The sequence below is a fragment of the Simochromis diagramma genome, unplaced genomic scaffold (assembly GCF_900408965.1).
Source record: "Simochromis diagramma unplaced genomic scaffold, fSimDia1.1 OVJJ01000421.1, whole genome shotgun sequence".
NCBI classification, from domain to species: domain Eukaryota; kingdom Metazoa; phylum Chordata; class Actinopteri; order Cichliformes; family Cichlidae; genus Simochromis; species Simochromis diagramma.
The window spans coordinates 7,111,876-7,132,418 of NW_024387250.1; the positions used below are offsets into that span (position 1 = coordinate 7,111,876).

The 20,543-nt window shown below is 39.6% G+C and overlaps 1 protein-coding gene across 2 annotated transcripts in view; it reads left to right on the plus strand.

Moving 5' to 3' along the window:
* Positions 1–7,544: 7,544 nt before the first annotated feature.
* LOC120714798 (protocadherin-15-like) overlaps positions 7,545–20,543 on the plus strand; it is a 224,120-nt gene continuing 211,121 nt past the window's right edge. Inside the window, exon 1 of one of the 2 annotated variants that reach the window (XM_040001273.1) lies at positions 7,545–8,422. The gene's annotated coding sequence lies outside the window, so the exon portion shown is untranslated. The remainder of the gene's footprint in view (positions 8,423–20,543) is intronic. The other variant, XM_040001274.1, reaches the window with a different exon arrangement.

The following is a 20,543-nucleotide window of genomic DNA, read 5'->3' on the forward strand; positions in this document are numbered from 1 at the left end:
GCATAATTCAGAAATGCTACAAGATGAATACAAGAGCAGTGGAATCAAAGATGAGTTCACCTTTCATTATGTAACGCTGAACTGGTTCATCAAATAAAGACCTCATGCAATACTTAGGACTTCTGAATATGGATTAGGACCAGTATTACACTTCCTGTACATGGGAAAATGAATTGATACACTATGAATACTTATTTTATCCTCACACTTGTGCATCTCTCACAACCTAAGTGTATTTTACTAGTGCAATTATATATAATTGCCCAGTAATAATAAATGATTACAATAATATTAGCTAAAACAGTGTAAATGGTAATGGTAAATGGCCTGCATTTGTATAGCGCTTTACTCAGTCCCTAAGGACCCCAAAGCGCTTTATACTACATTCAGTCATTCACCCATTCACACACTGGTGATGGCAAGCTACATTGTAGCCACAGCTGCCCTGGGGCGCACTGACAGAGGCGAGGCTGCCGGACACTGGCACCACCAGGCCCTCTGACCACCACCAGTAGGCAAACATGGGGTTAGTATCTTGCCCAAGGACATTCGGCATGCAGCCAGGAGGCAGCCTGGGATCAAACCACCGACCTTCTGATTAGCGGCTGACCTGCTCTGCCACCTGAGCTACAGCCAGTGTATACTATAAGTATCACACATGCACTTACACATGTTACACACACACACACACATGTAGTTTAATTAAAACATTATTAAATGTATACATAAATATATATTTTATATATCTTGATATATCATATGTAATCTTTATATTGGCCATTAAAAATCTTTGCTTGCTAATTTAGAGAATCCAACATCCACTGATGTTTTTAAATAAAGGAACTTTTTTTCTATCATTTTTTTACTGATTTTGATGACCCTGACTCTAAAGGGTCAACGATATAATAAATTAATTTTTAAAAGCTCCAGATTCTGGGGGAAGTTGCACCACCCTAATCAAAAACGGACTGACTTCTATGACTTCTAAAACTGTCTTGTTTTACTAGAAGATTTTGTGTCCTGTCATTCATGAAGATATTACTTTGACACATGACCCACTTAAGTCACTGCAGGTGTCTATGATACCATTACATATAATTTTGCAGTAGCTCAACTTTTTCTCACTATACACACATCACATAAAACATGAACAAATTAATGCTAATAACTGTCCATTGAAAGTACTAAATCATATGATTCTATATTTTTACAGGCAGGCAGGCAGACAGACTGATAGCATGTGTTGTACTTACAATTTGCACAGCATTTAAAATTATAGTATTTTTTTTTTTAGTAAAACTGGATTTAAAATCATTATCATATGTAACTGTACAGTATTTCAGCAAAGACAGAAAGAACCTGGCTTATTTACTAAATCAAAGATGAGGCAAAGCTTAGTCTTGATACAATGTCAGATATCTGTATAACACTGTGTTATGAATCATTTAAGATGTCAAGAAATGCTACTGCATGGCAAAAAAAGAGACCACAGTCTGACATCTTTATTGACAAGTAAGGACAGTGACTTGTTACATACAAAATCTCAACATCGCTGTGATATAATCCACATGTTTTATTCATTGGGGAGCTTACTGTGAGATTTGTGGATTGGCTCCATGTTGAGCCATTTAGCACTAATTCTCCCTGAAATATCTGTTATTGTTTGTGCTTTAACAACGATACCAGATTATTTAAATCCGTTGGCTAATGGATCTGTCAGACTACACAAATGGATTTTAATTAGATTAAACATCTCTTCGCAGTCATGGCCAGACTACTGATTGAACCTGACAGATTGAGTTATTATGATTAAGCTTGGTGTTTATGGACAAATGATTCCAGCCTACCTAAAAATCAATAAAGGACACCTCAAGGACCATTTTCACGAGAAGTAGCTTGTATTGCATAATAAGGTTTCTCCAGCATCTACATGGTGATTAATTATGTTCAATACTGCTGTTGAGCTCAGTCATTTAGTTTGTGTAGAGAAGCATAAGCTGCTTTAATTCCTGTCTCAGAGTCAAATGTGTTTTTTAATCCCCAATAACATTCCCACCTGCACATCACAAATCTTGCGGCTGTAGTATAACATGAAGCACCTCATTGATTAAACAGTTTTAGTCACACAGTCAGTGTAGAGCCTTTGCTGAAGGATTCCACAGCTTCCCCCTTGTGCTATTTTGAGAGACAATCTTTTGGTATGCAAGGAATCATGGAGGGAAAACACCTGACATGTCACATTAGTTCATTATTTGACTCTATGTCAGTGCTACAATGCTTCTTTTATTTTGTACAGGAATTCTTGCGTTTTGGCCTGTATTTGTATAGCGCTTTACTTAGTCCCTATGGACCCCAAAGCACTTTATACTACATTCATTCATCCACCCATTCACACACTAGTGATGGCAAGCTACATTGAGCCGGGGCTCGAACCGGCAACCTTCCAATTACAAGACGAACTGCCAACTCTTGAGCCATGATCGCCCCACGATAGCCTATTCCACTGACAAATTATGTTTGTGGTTCTTGTTACAAATAGCAAAATAGTATGCTAATTATAAATACTCAAAGCCATTAATTCATCCATCCACCCATCTATCTGTTCAGCCAGCTATCCTTCCATTCATACATTTTCTGGTGTAGCCTACAAACTGTGTCTATAAAATATATATCTCATTACAAGAAATGAGAACCATGCTCATTTGGTTTTACATAAGTACCCACCCCTCCCTCATATTCACTATCCCCTACCACCAGGCATTACTTTAACTCAGTGGGTGACCACCTTCCACATGGTTAGAATACAGCAGCCCAGGTTTCAGTCTGATCTGCAGCTCTTTGCTGCGTGTTTTCTTCCTCTCTTTCTCCCCTATTTCCTGTCTACCTTCACTTTTACACTATCTAATAAAGGCAAAAATGACAATAAAACAACAACAAAAAAATCCTAAAAAGAGGTGGGACCACCACCCCAGTCTGTGAATCTCACCCACCCCAGGGGCTTTGACACAGGCAGCACTTTTTTAAACACTGCCCTGGTAATGGGCAAGTCGCCCTCAGACTCTGTTTCCTTTGCAGAAATCCCACAAGCTGGGCCAAGCTTGAGAAAACTCTATCTTCAGCTTGATGGCTCCCTTCACCTCTGGTGTCTACCATCTGTTTTGGGGGTTACCATTACAACAGCTCCATGCAACAACCACAACAACAGAAGTGAAGAGCAGCTTTATTTGGACTCAGTGTCCCCAGCCTTTGTGTGAATGTTGTTGAAGTTCTGCTCGAGGTGGGAGCTGAAGATCTCCCAGGTGACTTTTACTTTCACTGTGAGCCCAACCTAGGGACTCAGGCAGTTAGAGCCTGTAAGTCTTGCATTTCAAGAAAATAAACTTTTTTCAATTGATTATACGTTTTAGTTGAAATTTTACAGCCCTCAAGTACTGTGAGCAGTTACTTAGTCACAAATTCTATTGTACTCTAAATGGGACATTAATCTATAAAATGAATATCAGGATTTAATGAATATGACTTAAAATTGGAGATTGAGATCATAAACCCAATTGGATAGAGTTATGAATCAATTTCATAGACTTGTTTACAATTTAGACTGAAACCTGAGAAGTCACTGGAAATAATTGAAAGCAATTTCTCTGTTCTGTATCAGTCTTTTCAGTCTTTTCAGAAACATAGTAACAAATATAAGTATGTTATATGATTTTTTAACAAAAAGCTACAAATAGTTTGTTTGTTTGTTTGTTTAAAAAAAGTCCAAAAATTAAAATCAATCTATTTAAAAATAAACTTATAATAAAGATCTAGTGCACTAAAAATAACTGTTATAAGAGAAGTTCTCTTTAGCACTATCCTTTTCACACTTGTGCTTTAAATCACACAGTGAGACATTTATTAACAGAGTTGCTGTTTATGGGCTGTATAATAATTACATGCATTGTAACTAATAGTTGTAACATAAAACCATAATAGGGTGAAGAAAACTGGGCAATGATAAGCAGAAGTTAAATTGACATTAAACAAATTCTTTGCTTTCATGGTTGTTTAGCTTTGAGTAAAAATATGTTCAAACTCAAATTTATAGCCCAGGTTTGTGGATCGCTATTTACAACTCTAAATAATCTAGATACAGAGATTTGCACCACCAACACTTATGCAAACACAATACAAGACAAAAAATTGCAAGCATTTGTTGGATTTGGTATTATGTAAAACTGTTGGTGGTCTTTGTAGTTATTTTTAAAAGCATTAGTGATCAGTAACACTAGAAAAGCCCAGTAAAAAGCAATCATGGGTGCTGTTCTTGTTGTTCAAAGCATGTTTTCCATTCATTTTCTGTTTCTTTTGGTCATTTTAAGTGTTCACGCTAAGGGGCCTGGGTTCAAATCCCATCTGGGACCTTTCATGCCATGTCTGCATGTGTTTTCTTTAGCTGTGCAGCTACTTCTCCCACATTCTAAAAAGATGCATGGGATCAGATTAATTGGGGATTTTAAAATTGACTGTGAATGGAAGCATGAATGGTTTCTGTACCTACGTGTTGGCTCTATGATAAACTGGCATCCAATGTTCCCTCTAATTTTTCATGTGTCTGAGCGAACACACAAACTCCCTGAGCGGTCCCTTGGACCACTGTGAGCAACAACAGACGTGTGCACTGTAGTCACGCCAGCATCGAATCCATCCAAGTTACATGGTTTATTAAAATAAGAAAATTACAGCATTTACATTTATGTTAGACAACTTTTAATTAACTGCTTTAGCCCTCTTACAATGAAAATTGTAAGTGAAAATCTTGTTCATGACCTCTCCAACTCCAATTTTGAAAACAAAACTTTTTATTTATTTATTTATTATGAAGCTCTGACTTGTATTATGAGTATGAGTCTGTGGTCTGGAAGAGAGTCCTGTAACTCTGTCTGCAAAATATAGTATATAATGACCAGTGTTGGGCAATTAATTATATAGTTACTTCTTTAAAAAAGTTACTGAGTTTTGCAAACAAAGTTTTTTGCAGCTGTTTACCTAAAAATGGCATTTTTTAAACAAACATTTCAAAATATTAACTGAACAATCAGCTGTTCTTCATCAAATTTGATGCCGCACAAATTATTTGTGCCACTCCAAAAAATAAATTCTGTCCACTATGAGATAAAGGAGAACAACAGTCTGATACCTGCAGGCCTGACAACAGGAGATGTATCACTCCTGTAACACCTGTAACATTCAGCAGTCGCCTCATTGTTCTGACACACACAACAAAACTATTGACTACACTACACACTAACTACACAAGATTTGCCCTAAACGTCGCAAATCTCTCACATCTCAAAACACCGCCTTCACTCCTAAAACTCCCGTTTCTTAACAACTAAATACCATGTTGCCATATCATTTTTTTGATTGGTCGATATGGTACATTTTTCCATATCGACCAATTTTTTCATATCGGAAAGGGTGGGGGTGTTTTGGTTTTGGTTTTGCTCACAGGTGGAGAGTGCTTTCGAGCGTTTTCCTTATAAAACGCCGTTTTTACCGTTTCTTCCTGCAGTAAATATAAACAACGATAGTATTCAGGAAGAAAACCAAACATTGCATATATTTTTATCATAACGTGGCATATCAACACAATTTAAAAACTGGTATAAAGTCCACACTTTTTCCATCAATTGTTCCGTCTGTCCTGCTTACATCTCCAACGGTTGTACACGTCATTAAAGTGGCTTCACTCCACATCAGCCACGCCGCTTTGCTAGCTAAAACACCGGTGATTGACTGGACTATGGGATAAGGTGGCATCGTTCTAATCCCATACGGGAGCAGCCAGTCACTTACTAACACTGCAAAACAGAATTGTTGAAGTTTTAATTTTAATTTCAATTCAGGTTAGATTTTTTTTGTGCGCAACGCAGATTTTCTGTGCGCAGAGACCGTGCCAGCAGTGCGCAATTGCACACGCGCGCAGCTTAGAGGGAACATTGCTGGCATCATGTTCAAGTTGTAGTTTACCTCTTGCCCCCCAGACCCTCTATGCCCCTGAATGAATTTCAAGTGTATTTCAAGTGCTTTTGTGTTGCTTTGTTCCTTTTTTCCTTTGCATTGCTTTCTGGTTTTCATGGATCTGTTGATATTCACTTTAATTTTTTGTGGCCTTTTTGTATAATTGATTGATTGGCTTTGGGTCTGTTTATGGTTGAACTAATACTAACTAGCCTACAATATATCACTTACTGATTTTGATAGAGCAGACACCAGTGGTAGTTTTGCTAACTTTGAATTTAAATAGTCTGTTACGGAGGGGTTGTTTTTTCTGCTTGTCGTATTTATTTTCTCCCGTTTTTGCAGGTGAATTTTGACCTCAGCTTTCCTTCTCTATTTAGGCCTAATCTTCTTTATCTTTGCAGGATATTCAAGAGTTGTGTGAAGAAAACACTATAAATGCTGATGAAATCTGCATGCAGATTTCCAGATCAGGGCTTATATGGGATCAGTGTAAGATAAGCTGAGAAAAGTCTTGGGCATGTAGGCATTGTTATACTATGCAATCTCGCATGCAGATTCAGCACTTACATCTAATACACTTGATACTGAGGGTGTTTTCACTCTGCTTATGAGATTTACGGAAAAGACAGGAACAAATTGCAACTGATCTATCTATCCAGCCCTGCCAGATAGAGACATACTATGCAGATTGTCAAGATTTAGGGGCACTGCATGCTAAAAAATATCTCTTCTTATTCCTTCTTTTTCAAACATAAAATGAAAAATTTTAAAAAGCACATATACACAAGTCTGTGAAGTCTCATTTAATCCCTTTTATATAAGCCCAGAGACAATAAAAGGTCAGTGTTAAGGATACTGAACTCATGCTTTGTTGACTGTGGCTGTAATACAACATTTTTTAGGTGTCTTATATAAGTATAAATAATAGCTACACGCTTCCTTTCAGTGGCACTATTAAAAGCTACTATTATCATTTTGAAGTAGGCTCTCCATTCCACATATTTTTGCATATTTTAATGAAGGTGATAAATAGAAATGACCCAGAAGCATTGATATTATGACCTGTGAGAGAAAAATAATAATAGTTAAGGAGAGAGTGAAAACAAACAGACTGCTTTGAAATTTGTAGATCCAGCTTTGCATAAAAACTGCCAGCACGTTTTGTAGCTGGGATTTCTGAGATCCCAAGACAGAAGTTGATTTCTGTAGGAGACTAGATTAATTCCAGTTCGGCTTTATGTACAATTTACAACGAAATAAATAAGGAATCGTTTTAGCTTTTAAATTGTGTCTGATTGGGATTAGGTTTGAATTTAAGATTCAGATGCCACAAGTGAAAAGAAAACAAAGTGTTGGATGTTTTGTTTATCAGGAGGTAAAAATTTCAGACATAACCATGAAAAATAAATGAAGAAAACAAAGAGGAAATGGAAATCAGAAATTGAGAGCTGGCCTTAAAAACAAAGGGAAGTTTTTCCTTTTATCTCGGAAGCTAATTGGGTTAATTGGGAACCGGCGCAAACGGTGAGGCAGTAAAGTGAGAGCAAACGGAAGAAAAAGCAGCAGCCCTGCAGTGCGGGATATCCAGCTGGGAAAACTAGTTGTGACAGAAGCATCCTGGGGTGCACAGCTTTAACTATAGTGAGGACGTTTAGTAGGGATGAAGGAAGTTTTCGATTAATTTAATGTTACCGATATGCAGATGCTCTGATTTGATACCTGATGTTAGAATGAATCCAAATGTCAAAACCTGCACCAAACAAAACAAAAAACATCATCACTGGTACTGTGTCTCAAAATCTTCATCTTGTCAGCTCCAATTGCGTGGCCTAAATTTGTTAAAGGGCAGCACATTTGGGAATCCTGGACACTTGGACTCCAACTTTGGGTGGCGCCAGAGCGCAAGAAACGAGGAAATGGGTAAAACTAACACAACTCATCGGGTAATCTGCCCGGAGAATCGCTTTATGGCTTCAGCCGTCTCCACATTCCGTTAGGTGATGTGTGGATCTTTTCAGCGGGTGGCAGGACTTGCCACCTGTCAGGAATGGTAAACAGGCTTCGCTGAAGACCGCGTTGACCCTTTCTTCTTTTGCACAGGGAAACGTTCGCAGCTTTTGTTCATGTGCATCTGTGTTCGTGAAAGAAATACGGACAACTTTAACTGACATCGGCGCAAGAGAAAGTGAGCCACACGCATAAGTGGCAAGATTATAAGCGGAGCGTCTGCACCCGGAACCCTCCGACCCCCTTCGCTTTTTTGAAGATTAGTGGGTTGACCACGTCTGAAGGACACTAACAACCGGATTAGGTATTGTGCAGTGTAACCTACTTCTCACCACTCCTGCATCTTGTCCTCTGAAAATTTGCGCAATGACCTTTGGTGCACTTGGAATACAGCGGCTGCGCCCGTGAGGTAAGGGGATCAATTTTGGTCACTTTTGAGTTTTCTTCAGGCTGTTTGGATTCAGTATGTGAAGTTGTACAAGATGTAAAAAAAAAAATCAGTCTCAACACACAGCAGTTTTTGTCTGATCCTCCGTTGTAGCTTGTTACGTGTAGACGCAATCGCATTCGTTTTGAATATTTTTTTGTCGAAAACAATTAAATTAATGGTGAAGGATTATTACTCATATTGTATGTTGCACAGCTTTACCCAGGCACCATGCACGGCATTTTACAAGCTTATCACGTCAGGTTACTCAAACGCTCTGTATATCCAAAGCTCAAAGCATAAGGCTAAATGTAATTTGCAGAACGCGCACCCGAGGAGAGGATCAATAGTTAAGGGATTCGTATTTTAGTCTGCATTAGTACATTCTTGGTATCATTACTAAAGATGCCTCTACCTACTCTGAAAGGAACATCAAAGATTGCGGGGTTATTTCTTCCGAGTACCACTAATGTACGGTACACGTAACACGTGCGAGTTGGATCGTGACATTTTTCCTCCCAGGAGCTAAAAGGAGGTGTGTTTGGTCTTGGGATCACCATAAAACAAGAAAACGTGCATGTCATGAGTCTGGCTTGTAGAGCTGAAAACCTCTGTATCATCAGACGGGCACTTCTTGAGCTGCATAGAGTCAATATATACCGTCGTATGAGAGCTTAAATATTGTAATTAGTTTACTCTATAACTTAATAAAATGGATGCAGCAAAGTGTATTCTTAGGGGCAGTGTATAGGGTTCTGTAGTATGACTGGGACTATTTTTGTATTTAGTCAGAGTACCATTTGCAAAAACTTAATGCCCAAGTCTGATACATTTCTTTATTTGATTGTGCGAAGGCTTGTTGGTGATTTAGGGATATTCCTCTGGAAGGAATGATTCGGTGAGATAAAAATGTATAGTGTGTGTACGTAATCCTCCTTACTTTGAATGTCAAGAAAATGATTATCTTCTCCTCCCTGTGTATTCCAGCTTCTAGTATCTACAGGTATAGATAGTAATGCCCTAGAAGTGTGTAGGGAACACTTTAAAAAATACTGCTGCAGGATATCTTCATTAGTCTGGGGTTTGGCCTGTTCTTTACAGAGGCGCACATTTGGGAAATGAGAGTTGAAGAGTAGCGTGGCTCAGGCCAGCCAGACCCTATTGATATTCTGCCCATGCCCTGCTCCATAGGCAGCCCATTGTCATGGCTCGCTCAGTGGGATAGCATCTGATGATTGAGGTGTATGGAAGAGGGTTGAAAGCTGGTTTGAAAAAGACACTAAATGTCCATTTATTGAACGTTAAAGGTGTGATCTCACAGTAAAGGCAAACAGTCTATGCATTTCTATCCACTGCACAAGAGTTGCATGGAAATCAGAAAAATAGCTTAAACTGTCAATCAAAAAAATAGTCTATCTTGTATAGCATAACATGCATCTTGATACTTGTCTTGTGTATGTACTCGTACTATTACGCAGGAATTTAATAGTTAAGAGATGTAATTTGATAGATCCAAAAGTCTTTCATTTCCTTTAATTCTGTCTTAGCAGGCCCAAAAATATAAAATAAAAAATCTTGAACAAGAGAACTGCGTGTCAGCTTTGAAATGATACAACTTCTCATCAGATACAACAATACTATGTGCATGTGGATCATACATGGACACACATGGATCATATCTATTGTGGGTGCATGAAATTGCAATGCTCTGCAGCTTTCTGTCCAGGCTGGTGAGAGAGAGACAAGTCATCCACGGCTCTGGGAAATAAAGAAGTAACAGAGCTCAACAAAGCAGCAAGTAATGCCTGCCGGTAGTCAGTGTCAGGTAGAAATGATGGGGATGGGGGGGGGATGAGTACAAACGAACAACCACAGGGGAGTAACAAAGAAATTTATCTGAGGAGATGAACAAATAAGGGTAATTTTTGAAGACTGCCATGGAAGTTGACACACAGAGGTGCAATAGCTTACGAGTTGCTGCAGTAGGAGGACTCCACTCTGAGCACAGCACAGATTCCCCTTTTGATTTTTTTTCCCCTTTCGGTTTAGCTATTGCCTCTTTCAGATTTGTTGCTGAAATGTTAATTTATCTACATGCATACTCACAATAAATATATTTATGTTTATGCTGTGAGACTCAGAGGCCTGAATGTATAGGACTTATATCTGCATATCTATAAAAGTTTATACTGATCAAATCTGGAAGAGATTTTTCTGTTCATTTTGAATAGGACCAGGGGGGCTGTGATCTACACATTTAGAATATAACTTTTCATTATCTAAATCTTAAAGTGATGAAAATTCATAGACAATTTCATAGCTGCATTAGGTCGTTGTAGGGTTTGACTAACTGTTGTGGCCAGTAGCTGGAGCATAAAGGGAGAAGATGATTGCATATAAGTTATCTCCATGTTGCAGCACCAATAGTTTCCAAATTAATAACCTCATATTCGATATGAATATGAAAAACTCCCTGCACATCTATTCAGTTATTTTCCATCTCATGTTCTTTCAGTCCTCTTATCTCAAACACGGGGAACACAGAGACCTGTTCTGTTCTGTTCATGGATTTCTGTCTCTCAGATAAGAACAGTTTGTTTGGTAGCAGGTTGGTGAAATGAATTAATTGTAAATGTGTTGTATCTCTTTTTAAAAATGTTTAACAGACAGACCTCATAGTAGTTGGGAGTGCAGTCAGATTATGTATAGTAAAATCTAACCCAGTGCTGAGGGGCATTTTGATTTCTAAGCTCTAGTGCTTTCACCTTGTAAAAGCTGTGAATGTATAGAGTACAGTAACTACTCCCAGGAACTGGCCTCATGAGGATGGATGGAAGGTCAGATAAGTATGTTTAGGAATACCAAACTTTTGATTGGAATCACTGAGACTATATTGGTGTTGAAATGAAGTCCGTCCCTTCAAAAATAATGACCTCAGTGCCTTTGAGAAGTATACTGATCAACAGAGGAATAAGAGTTGTGCTGATTAGCTCCCCAGTCTGATTGTTTGAGTGTAAGCCATGTGGAACTTTTCCTCCATAAGAAACCCTCATCAGTTGTGTCTGTGAGTAATAAGGAATCTGAATAATGGTCTCCTCTCCTTATTGAATTGGCAATTGTACCACCAGTACAAAACTTTAATGGCAACTTTGCAGAAGCTAAAACTGAATGTTTATAATGCTGTTGATGTCCCAGCCTGACGGGATGAAAGATGGATTACTTTCCTATTCACTTGATGCCAGTCTAATTAGCATATTCCACTATTGGTTTAACTTATTAACCTTAGGTTATCTTTAAGCAACATTTCTCTTCAGCAGTTACCCTTGGAAGAAACACATAAATAGAAGAAAATTTTTTTTTTTCATTTCTCTCATGAAAACACTGTCAGCCTGAGTTTTGAGGGGGGACGTTTGACAGAGGCAGATATGCAAATTATTTTCTTGATTTTTGTGAGGGTGTTTGCAAGTGTCCGTATGCTTGCTGACTGAAATTCTATTAGCATAAATCATTATTTACCTCAGCTCAAAATAAATGTTTTTGTGAAAAGGCAAATAGACAGGAAGGAAGCAGATTACGTACAATCACAATAGTTTGACTAAACATTTGTTTCAGCATTTGTAGGTGTAGACAGATAATATTGTCACTATGTTTTCATTTCACACTTCAGTAATAGTATTTATCTTTGTTTAGTGTTCCTAGTTACAGTAGAAGCAGGTTCTAGAAATACATTCTAGTGTCAGTAACATCAAATTTTGCATTTACAATTACAACTTTCTTTTTCACGAAATGCAACCTGCTTGTTTCTCTGGGTTTGGGACCAGCAGGGATTGCACACTAGCTTGTGACACTCTGTATAAAGTTGACTTTGCGATTCATCCCAGTCACAAATCAGGGACCATTTGTTGTGAGGTGAATGCACTGTTAACCCCCTACACTAAGGGCAGTTCACTGTGCATATGGATACTTTACCTCCTGAGTAACAGATCCCAGGATGGGAGATCACCCATCATTCCATTCTCATCTTGAACACTGGCACACCACAGGGGAGCTTCTTTAGGCCCATCATCTACTCCATCTGTTTAACCATGATTGTTCCTCTATTCACACTACTAACACCAACATAAAAGAATTGCTGATGATATCAGCATAGCAGGATTGATATTGGATAATGATGAAATTGCCTACCTAGAGGAGGTCAGGCATCTCACAGAGTGGTGCTATGACTCTAACATGGACTTAAACATTGAAAAAACCAAGGAAATTACACTAGACTTCAGGAAATTGAAGTACGCCAAGTACCCTGCATACATGGGAAGGAAGTAGAGAGCTTTAAGTTGCTGTTCACATGGCAGCTGACATTATCTGGACCACACACATCTTCCATCAGGTTGTGAAGGTCTAGCAGAGGCTTTACCTCCAGAGGAAATAAAGCACACGCACCGCACTCATCACCTGCTGACCACCTTCTTTTGCTCACCAGTAGAGCGCCTCTTGACCTACTGCTGCACAGTGTGGTCCAGCAGCTGCACAGGAGATGAGCAACAGCACTATGTCTGGATTATCAAGTTACAGAGCCCTGGGCACAAATGTTCAGTGGGTTCTAGACAACTTTTAGTAATCAGAAATATCTTACTGGAATTTGGACATTGATGTAAACAGGATAGTTTGGAATAACTAGCTCTGTAACTTAAAAAAGAGGAACAGTAACAGAATTACAGTCATTTAAAGAGTGCTTGTAAAATGGGCCTGCTGGTGGGCCCATTGTAAATTTAAAGTACCCCCCCCCCCCCCCCCCCCTCCTCATTTACCTCTTGAATCGGTTAACTAACTGTACGTGGTGCCCAGGCCTAAGAAATGACCTGCAACAGGTGGTGAGGGCAGAACAGCATATTATCAGTGTGACTCCCTCTCTCATTGATATTCACAATAGCTGATTCCGTAGGAAAGATTGTTATATTGACCACGCCCACCCTTGACATCACCTATTCTTCTCTCTGTACTATGGGAAGAGATTCAGTTCAATGAATTTCAAAAAACACAAAAAACAAGAGCTATTTTAATCTATTCTATACTATGTAAACACATAATGTTGTCACTAACAAGTCGGTCGCAATGGTTCAAATCACAGTAGAAAAACGGCTAATGTAATTGACATGATAAAAATACTCACTTTGGTCAATTTTTTAACTTCTTTTTAAAGACCTGCCCATTTAGGTGCAAAGTGGCAACATCCATAAATAGAAAATTACTGTACTTTAACATCATACTATAAAGTACAGTCGTTATGGCAAATGTGCACTCTCTAACATGTCCTAATGAGGAACATACTTGGGTCTTGGCTGCTTGTTTCTGTATCCGTCTTTGTGTGGTTTGTTGCCAGGGTTACATGACTTTTGGTGAAAAGCCAATAAAACAACTCTACCTGCTGCCATTGGTTCTGTTGGCAATTGTAATTGGTAATGTAAACAAACTATTCTAGGAGAAGCACCAGTTCAGATCAAGTATAAATACACCGATCATGACCACCTGCCTAATATTGTTGGTCCCCCTTTTGCTGCTAACTCAGCCCTGACTCATCGAGGCATGCACTTCCCTAGACCCTTGAAGGTGTGGTATCTAGCACCAAGGTGTTAGTAACAGATGCTTTAAGTCCTGTAAGTTGGGAGGTGGGGCCTGCATCAGGCGGACTTGTTTGTCCAGCACATCCCTCAGATACTCAATTGGATTGAGGTCTGGAGAATTTGAAGGCCAAGTCAACAACCAAAACTCATTGTTGTACCCCTCAAGCAATTCCTGAGCCATTTTTGCTTTGGCAGGGAACATTATCCAGCTAAAAGAGGCCGCAGCCATCAATAAAAAGGCTGTACATCAGGGGTGTCCTGCTCCAGGCCTCAAGGGTCTGTGTCTTGCAGGTTTTAGATGTCCTTGATCCAACACAGCTGATTTAAATGGCTAAATTACCTCCTCACCATGTCTTGAAGTTCTCCAGAGGCCTTGTAATGAGCTAATCATTTGATTTAGGTGTATTGACAGAGGGTGATATCTAAAACCTGCAGGACACTGGCCCTTGAGGACTGGAGTTGGGCACCACTGCTGTACATGGTCTTCAACAGTGCTTGGATAGGTAGTACTTCTCAAAGTAACAACCACATGGAAGGTAGGACCCAAGGTTTCCCAGCAGAAGATTGTCCAAAGCATCTCACTGCCTCTTCTTGCCTTCTTTCCATCCTGGTGCTGGGTGTTCCCCAGGTAAGCACTATGTTCCCCAGGTAAGCACTATGCACACCCAGACATCCACGTGATGTAATAGAATACATGATTCATCAGACCAGGCCACCTTTTTCCATTGCTCTGTGGTATAGTTTTGATGCTCACATGCCCGTTGTTGGCACTTTCAGCAGTGGGCAGGGGTCAGCATGGGCAACCTCACTGATCTGACGCTATAGAGTCTAATACTCATAAAACTGTGATGCACTCTGTATTCCTACACCATTTTATCAGAACCAGCACTAACTACCTTTACTCCCCTCGTGTATCAGTGACCACTCATGATCCTGTCACTGGTTCACCAGTGTTCCTTCCTTGGACTACTTTGATAGATATCACTGCAAACCAGGAACACCCCACAAGAGCTGCAGTTTTGGAGATCTCTCACCCAGTCATCCAGCCATCAAAAATTGGCTCTTGTCAGACTCTCACAAATCCTTGTGCTTACCTATTTACTCATTCTAACACAGCAACAAAATACTCCTTTGCTCTCTAAATATATCCCACCCACTAACAGGTGTCACATTGAGGAGATAATAAGTGTTACTAACTTCATCTGTCAGTGGTCAGAATTTTATGCCTGATCAGTGTATATACAGTCTTTCTTTCAGAATATAAACAATTTGAAACATCTAGGCTGGAAATGTCCAACACACACACACACACACACACACACACACGACAACATGCTAAAGCCAGTTAAGTATTTTATGCCTTTTTGAAGACACAGATGCATAGATATCTTTTCTTAAATGTCTATTTCAGGTCTGTAAATGCATGTAATTCCATCGAATGAAGGTTTAATCACAGATTATGGTATATGGCATGGTATAAATTAGAGACTAATATACTTCAATTAAAAATATTCTCACCAGTCTACATGAACAGTTTGCTAAAAATACCCATATACTTATAGCATTTAAGCAGCAGATCGTGTTAAACATCACCAACCTCTCCACATAAGCTCAGCTGCTTAATTTAAATTTATTTCTTATTCTCAGTCCAGTTGAATAATTGTCAGTCAGTGATGTTTTATCTATGCGTTGAAATGAAAAATTACTCTTACATTACACTTTTTATTGGTTTATAATGGTATTTGGTTAATAAAAAATGGCTAAAAATCCCCCAAATTGATTATTTATATGTTTAGGATTTCAAATAGTTGCATGTAAACTGCGGTATATTCTGAAGACCAAATCTACAGTTATTTCAGAGAAAGACATCGGTAACTTATTCAAAAGCAACGACGCAAAAATGTGCACTGTACTATTTGACTGAGTCCGTCCCTTCAAAAATAATGACCTCAGTGCCTTTGAGAAGTATACTGATCAACAGAGGAATAAGAGTTGTGCTGATTAGCTCCCCAGTCTGATTGTTTGAGTGTAAGCCATGTGGAACTTTTCCTCCATAAGAAACCCTCATCAGTTGTGTCTGTGAGTAATAAGGAATCTGAATAATGGTCTCCTCTCCTTATTGAATTGGCAATTGTACCACCAGTACAAAACTTTAATGGCAACTTTGCAGAAGCTAAAACTGAATGTTTATAATGCTGTTGATGTCCCAGCCTGACGGGATGAAAGATGGATTACTTTCCTATTCACTTGATGCCAGTCTAATTAGCATATTCCACTATTGGTTTAACTTATTAACCTTAGGTTATCTTTAAGCAACATTTCTCTTCAGCAGTTACCCTTGGAAGAAACACATAAATAGAAGAAATATATTTCTTTTTCATTTCTCTCATGAAACAGTGTCAGCCTGAGTTTTGAGGGGGGACGTTTGACAGAGGCAGATATGCAAATTATTTTCTTGATTTTTGTGAGGGTGTTTGCAAGTGTCCGTATGCTTGCTGACTGAAATTCTATTAGCATAAATCATTATTTACCTCAGCTCAAAATAAATGTTTTTGTGAAAAGGCAAATAGACAGGAAGGAAGCAGATTACGTACAATCACAATAGTTTGACTAAACATTTGTTTCAGCATTTGTAGGTGTAGACAGATAATATTGTCACTATGTTTTCATTTCACACTTCAGTAATAGTATTTATCTTTGTTTAGTGTTCCCAGTTACAGTAGAAGCAGGTTCTAGAAATACATTCTAGTGTCAGTAACATCAAATTTTGCATTTACAATTACAACTTTCTTTTTCACGAAACGCAACCTGCTTGTTTCTCTGGGTTTGGGACCAGCAGGGATTGCACACTAGCTTGTGACACTCTGTATAAAGTTGACTTTGCGATTCATCCCAGTCACAAATCAGGGACCATTTGTTGTGAGGTGAATGCACTGTTAACCCCCTACACTAAGGGCAGTTCACTGTGCATATGGATACTTTACCTCCTGAGTAACAGATCCCAGGATGGGAGATCACCCATCATTCCATTCTCATCTTGAACACTGGCACACCACAGGGGAGCTTCTTTAGGCCCATCATCTACTCCATCTGTTTAACCATGATTGTTCCTCTATTCACACTACTAACACCAACATAAAAGAATTGCTGATGATATCAGCATAGCAGGATTGATATTGGATAATGATGAAATTGCCTACCTAGAGGAGGTCAGGCATCTCACAGAGTGGTGCTATGACTCTAACATGGACTTAAACATTGAAAAAACCAAGGAAATTACACTAGACTTCAGGAAATTGAAGTACGCCAAGTACCCTGCATACATGGGAAGGAAGTAGAGAGCTTTAAGTTGCTGTTCACATGGCAGCTGACATCATCTGGACCACACACATCTTCCATCAGGTTGTGAAGGTCTAGCAGAGGCTTTACCTCCAGAGGAAATAAAGCACACGCACCGCACTCATCACCTGCTGACCACCTTCTTTTGCTCACCAGTAGAGCGCCTCTTGACCTACTGCTGCACAGTGTGGTCCAGCAGCTGCACAGGAGATGAGCAACAGCACTATGTCTGGATTATCAAGTTACAGAGCCCTGGGCACAAATGTTCAGTGGGTTCTAGACAACTTTTAGTAATCAGAAATATCTTACTGGAATTTGGACATTGATGTAAACAGGATAGTTTGGAATAACTAGCTCTGTAACTTAAAAAAGAGGAACAGCAACAGAATTACAGTCATTTAAAGAGGGCTTGTAAAATGGGCCTGCTGGTGGGCCCATTGTAAATTTAAAGTACCCCCCCCCCCCCCCCCCCCTCATTTACCTCTTGAACGGTTAACTAACTGTACGTGGTGCCCAGGCCTAAGAAATGACCTGCAACAGGTGGTGAGGGCAGAACAGCATATTATCAGTGTGACTCCCTCTCTCATTGATATTCACAATAGCTGATTCCGTAGGAAAGATTGTTATATTGACCACGCCCACCCTTGACATCACCTATTCTTCTCTCTGTACTATGGGAAGAGATTCAGTTCAATGAATTTCAAAAAACACAAAAAACAAGAGCTATTTTAATCTATTCTATACTATGTAAACACATAATGTTGTCACTAACAAGTCGGTCGCAATGGTTCAAATCACAGTAGAAAAACGGCTAATGTAATTGACATGATAAAAATACTCTGGTCAATTTTTTTACTTCTTTTTAAAGACCTGCCCATTTAGGTGCAAAGTGGCAACATCCATAAATAGAAAATTACTGTACTTTAACATCATACTATAAAGTACAGTCGTTATGGCAAATGTGCACTCTCTAACATGTCCTAATGAGGAACATACTTGGGTCTTGGCTGCTTGTTTCTGTATCCGTCTTTGTGTGGTTTGTTGCCAGGGTTACATGACTTTTGGTGAAAAGCCAATAAAACAACTCTACCTGCTGCCATTGGTTCTGTTGGCAATTGTAATTGGTAATGTAAACAAACTATTCTAGGAGAAGCACCAGTTCAGATCAAGTATAAATACACCGATCATGACCACCTGCCTAATATTGTTGGTCCCCCTTTTGCTGCTAACTCAGCCCTGACTCATCGAGGCATGCACTTCCCTAGACCCTTGAAGGTGTGGTATCTAGCACCAAGGTGTTAGTAACAGATGCTTTAAGTCCTGTAAGTTGGGAGGTGGGGCCTGCATCAGGCGGACTTGTTTGTCCAGCACATCCCTCAGATACTCAATTGGATTGAGGTCTGGAGAATTTGAAGGCCAAGTCAACAACCAAAACTCATTGTTGTACCCCTCAAGCAATTCCTGAGCCATTTTTGCTTTGGCAGGGAACATTATCCAGCTAAAAGAGGCCGCAGCCATCAATAAAAAGGCTGCACATCAGGGGTGTCCTGCTCCAGGCCTCAAGGGTCTGTGTCTTGCAGGTTTTAGATGTCCTTGATCCAACACAGCTGATTTAAATGGCTAAATTACCTCCTCACCATGTCTTGAAGTTCTCCAGAGGCCTTGTAATGAGCGAATCATTTGATTTAGGTGTATTGACAGAGGGTGATATCTAAAACCTGCAGGACACTGGCCCTTGAGGACTGGAGTTGGGCACCACTGCTGTACATGGTCTTCAACAGTGCTTGGATAGGTAGTACTTCTCAAAGTAACAACCACATGGAAGGTAGGACCCAAGGTTTCCCAGCAGAAGATTGTCCAAAGCATCTCACTGCCTCTTCTTGCCTTCTTTCCATCCTGGTGCTGGGTGTTCCCCAGGTAAGCACTATGTTCCCCAGGTAAGCACTATGCACACCCAGACATCCACGTGATGTAATAGAATACATGATTCATCAGACCAGGCCACCTTTTTCCATTGCTCTGTGGTATAGTTTTGATGCTCACATGCCCGTTGTTGGCACTTTCAGCAGTGGGCAGGGGTCAGCATGGGCAACCTCACTGATCTGACGCTATAGAGTCTAATACTCATAAAACTGTGATGCACTCTGTATTCCTACACCATTTTATCAGAACCAGCACTAACTACCTTTACTCCCCTCGTGTATCAGTGACCACTCATGATCCTGTCACTGGTTCACCAGTGTTCCTTCCTTGGACTACTTTGATAGATATCACTGCAAACCAGGAACACTCCACAAGAGCTGCAGTTTTGGAGATCTCTCACCCAGTCATCCAGCCATCAAAAATTGGCTCTTGTCAGACTCTCACAAATCCTTGTGCTTACCTATTTACTCATTCTAACACAGCAACAAAATACTCCTTTGCTCTCTAAATATATCCCACCCACTAACAGGTGGTCACATTGAGGAGATAATAAGTGTTACTAACTTAATCTGTCAGTGGTCAGAATTTTATGCCTGATCAGTGTATATACAGTCTTCTTTCAGAATATACACAATTTGAAACATCTAGGCTGGAAATGTCCAAAACACACACACACACACACACAAACAAGACAACATGCTAAAGCCAGTTAAGTATTTTATGCCTTTTTGAAGACACAGATGCATAGATATCTTTTCTTAAATGTCTATTTCAGGTCTGTAAATGCATGTAATTCCATCGAATGAAGGTTTAATCACAGATTATGGTATATGGCATGGTATAAATTAGAGCTAGGGAATACCAAGGCGTTCCCAGGCCAGCCGAGAGATATAATCTCTCCAGCGTGTCCTGGGTCTGCCCCGGGGCCTCCTCCCGGTGGGACATGCCTGGAACACCTCGCCCAGGAGGCGCCCAGGGGGCATCCTTGCCAGATGCCCGAACCACCTCAGCTGGCTCCTTTCGATGTGGACTAATATACTTCAATTAAAAATATTCTCACCAGTCTACATGAACAGTTTGCTAAAAATACCCATATACTTATAGCATTTAAGCAGCAGATCGTGTTAAACATCACCAACCTCTCCACATAAGCTCAGCTGCTTAATTTAAATTTATTCTTATTCTCAGTCCAGTTGAATAATTGTCAGTCAGTGATGTTT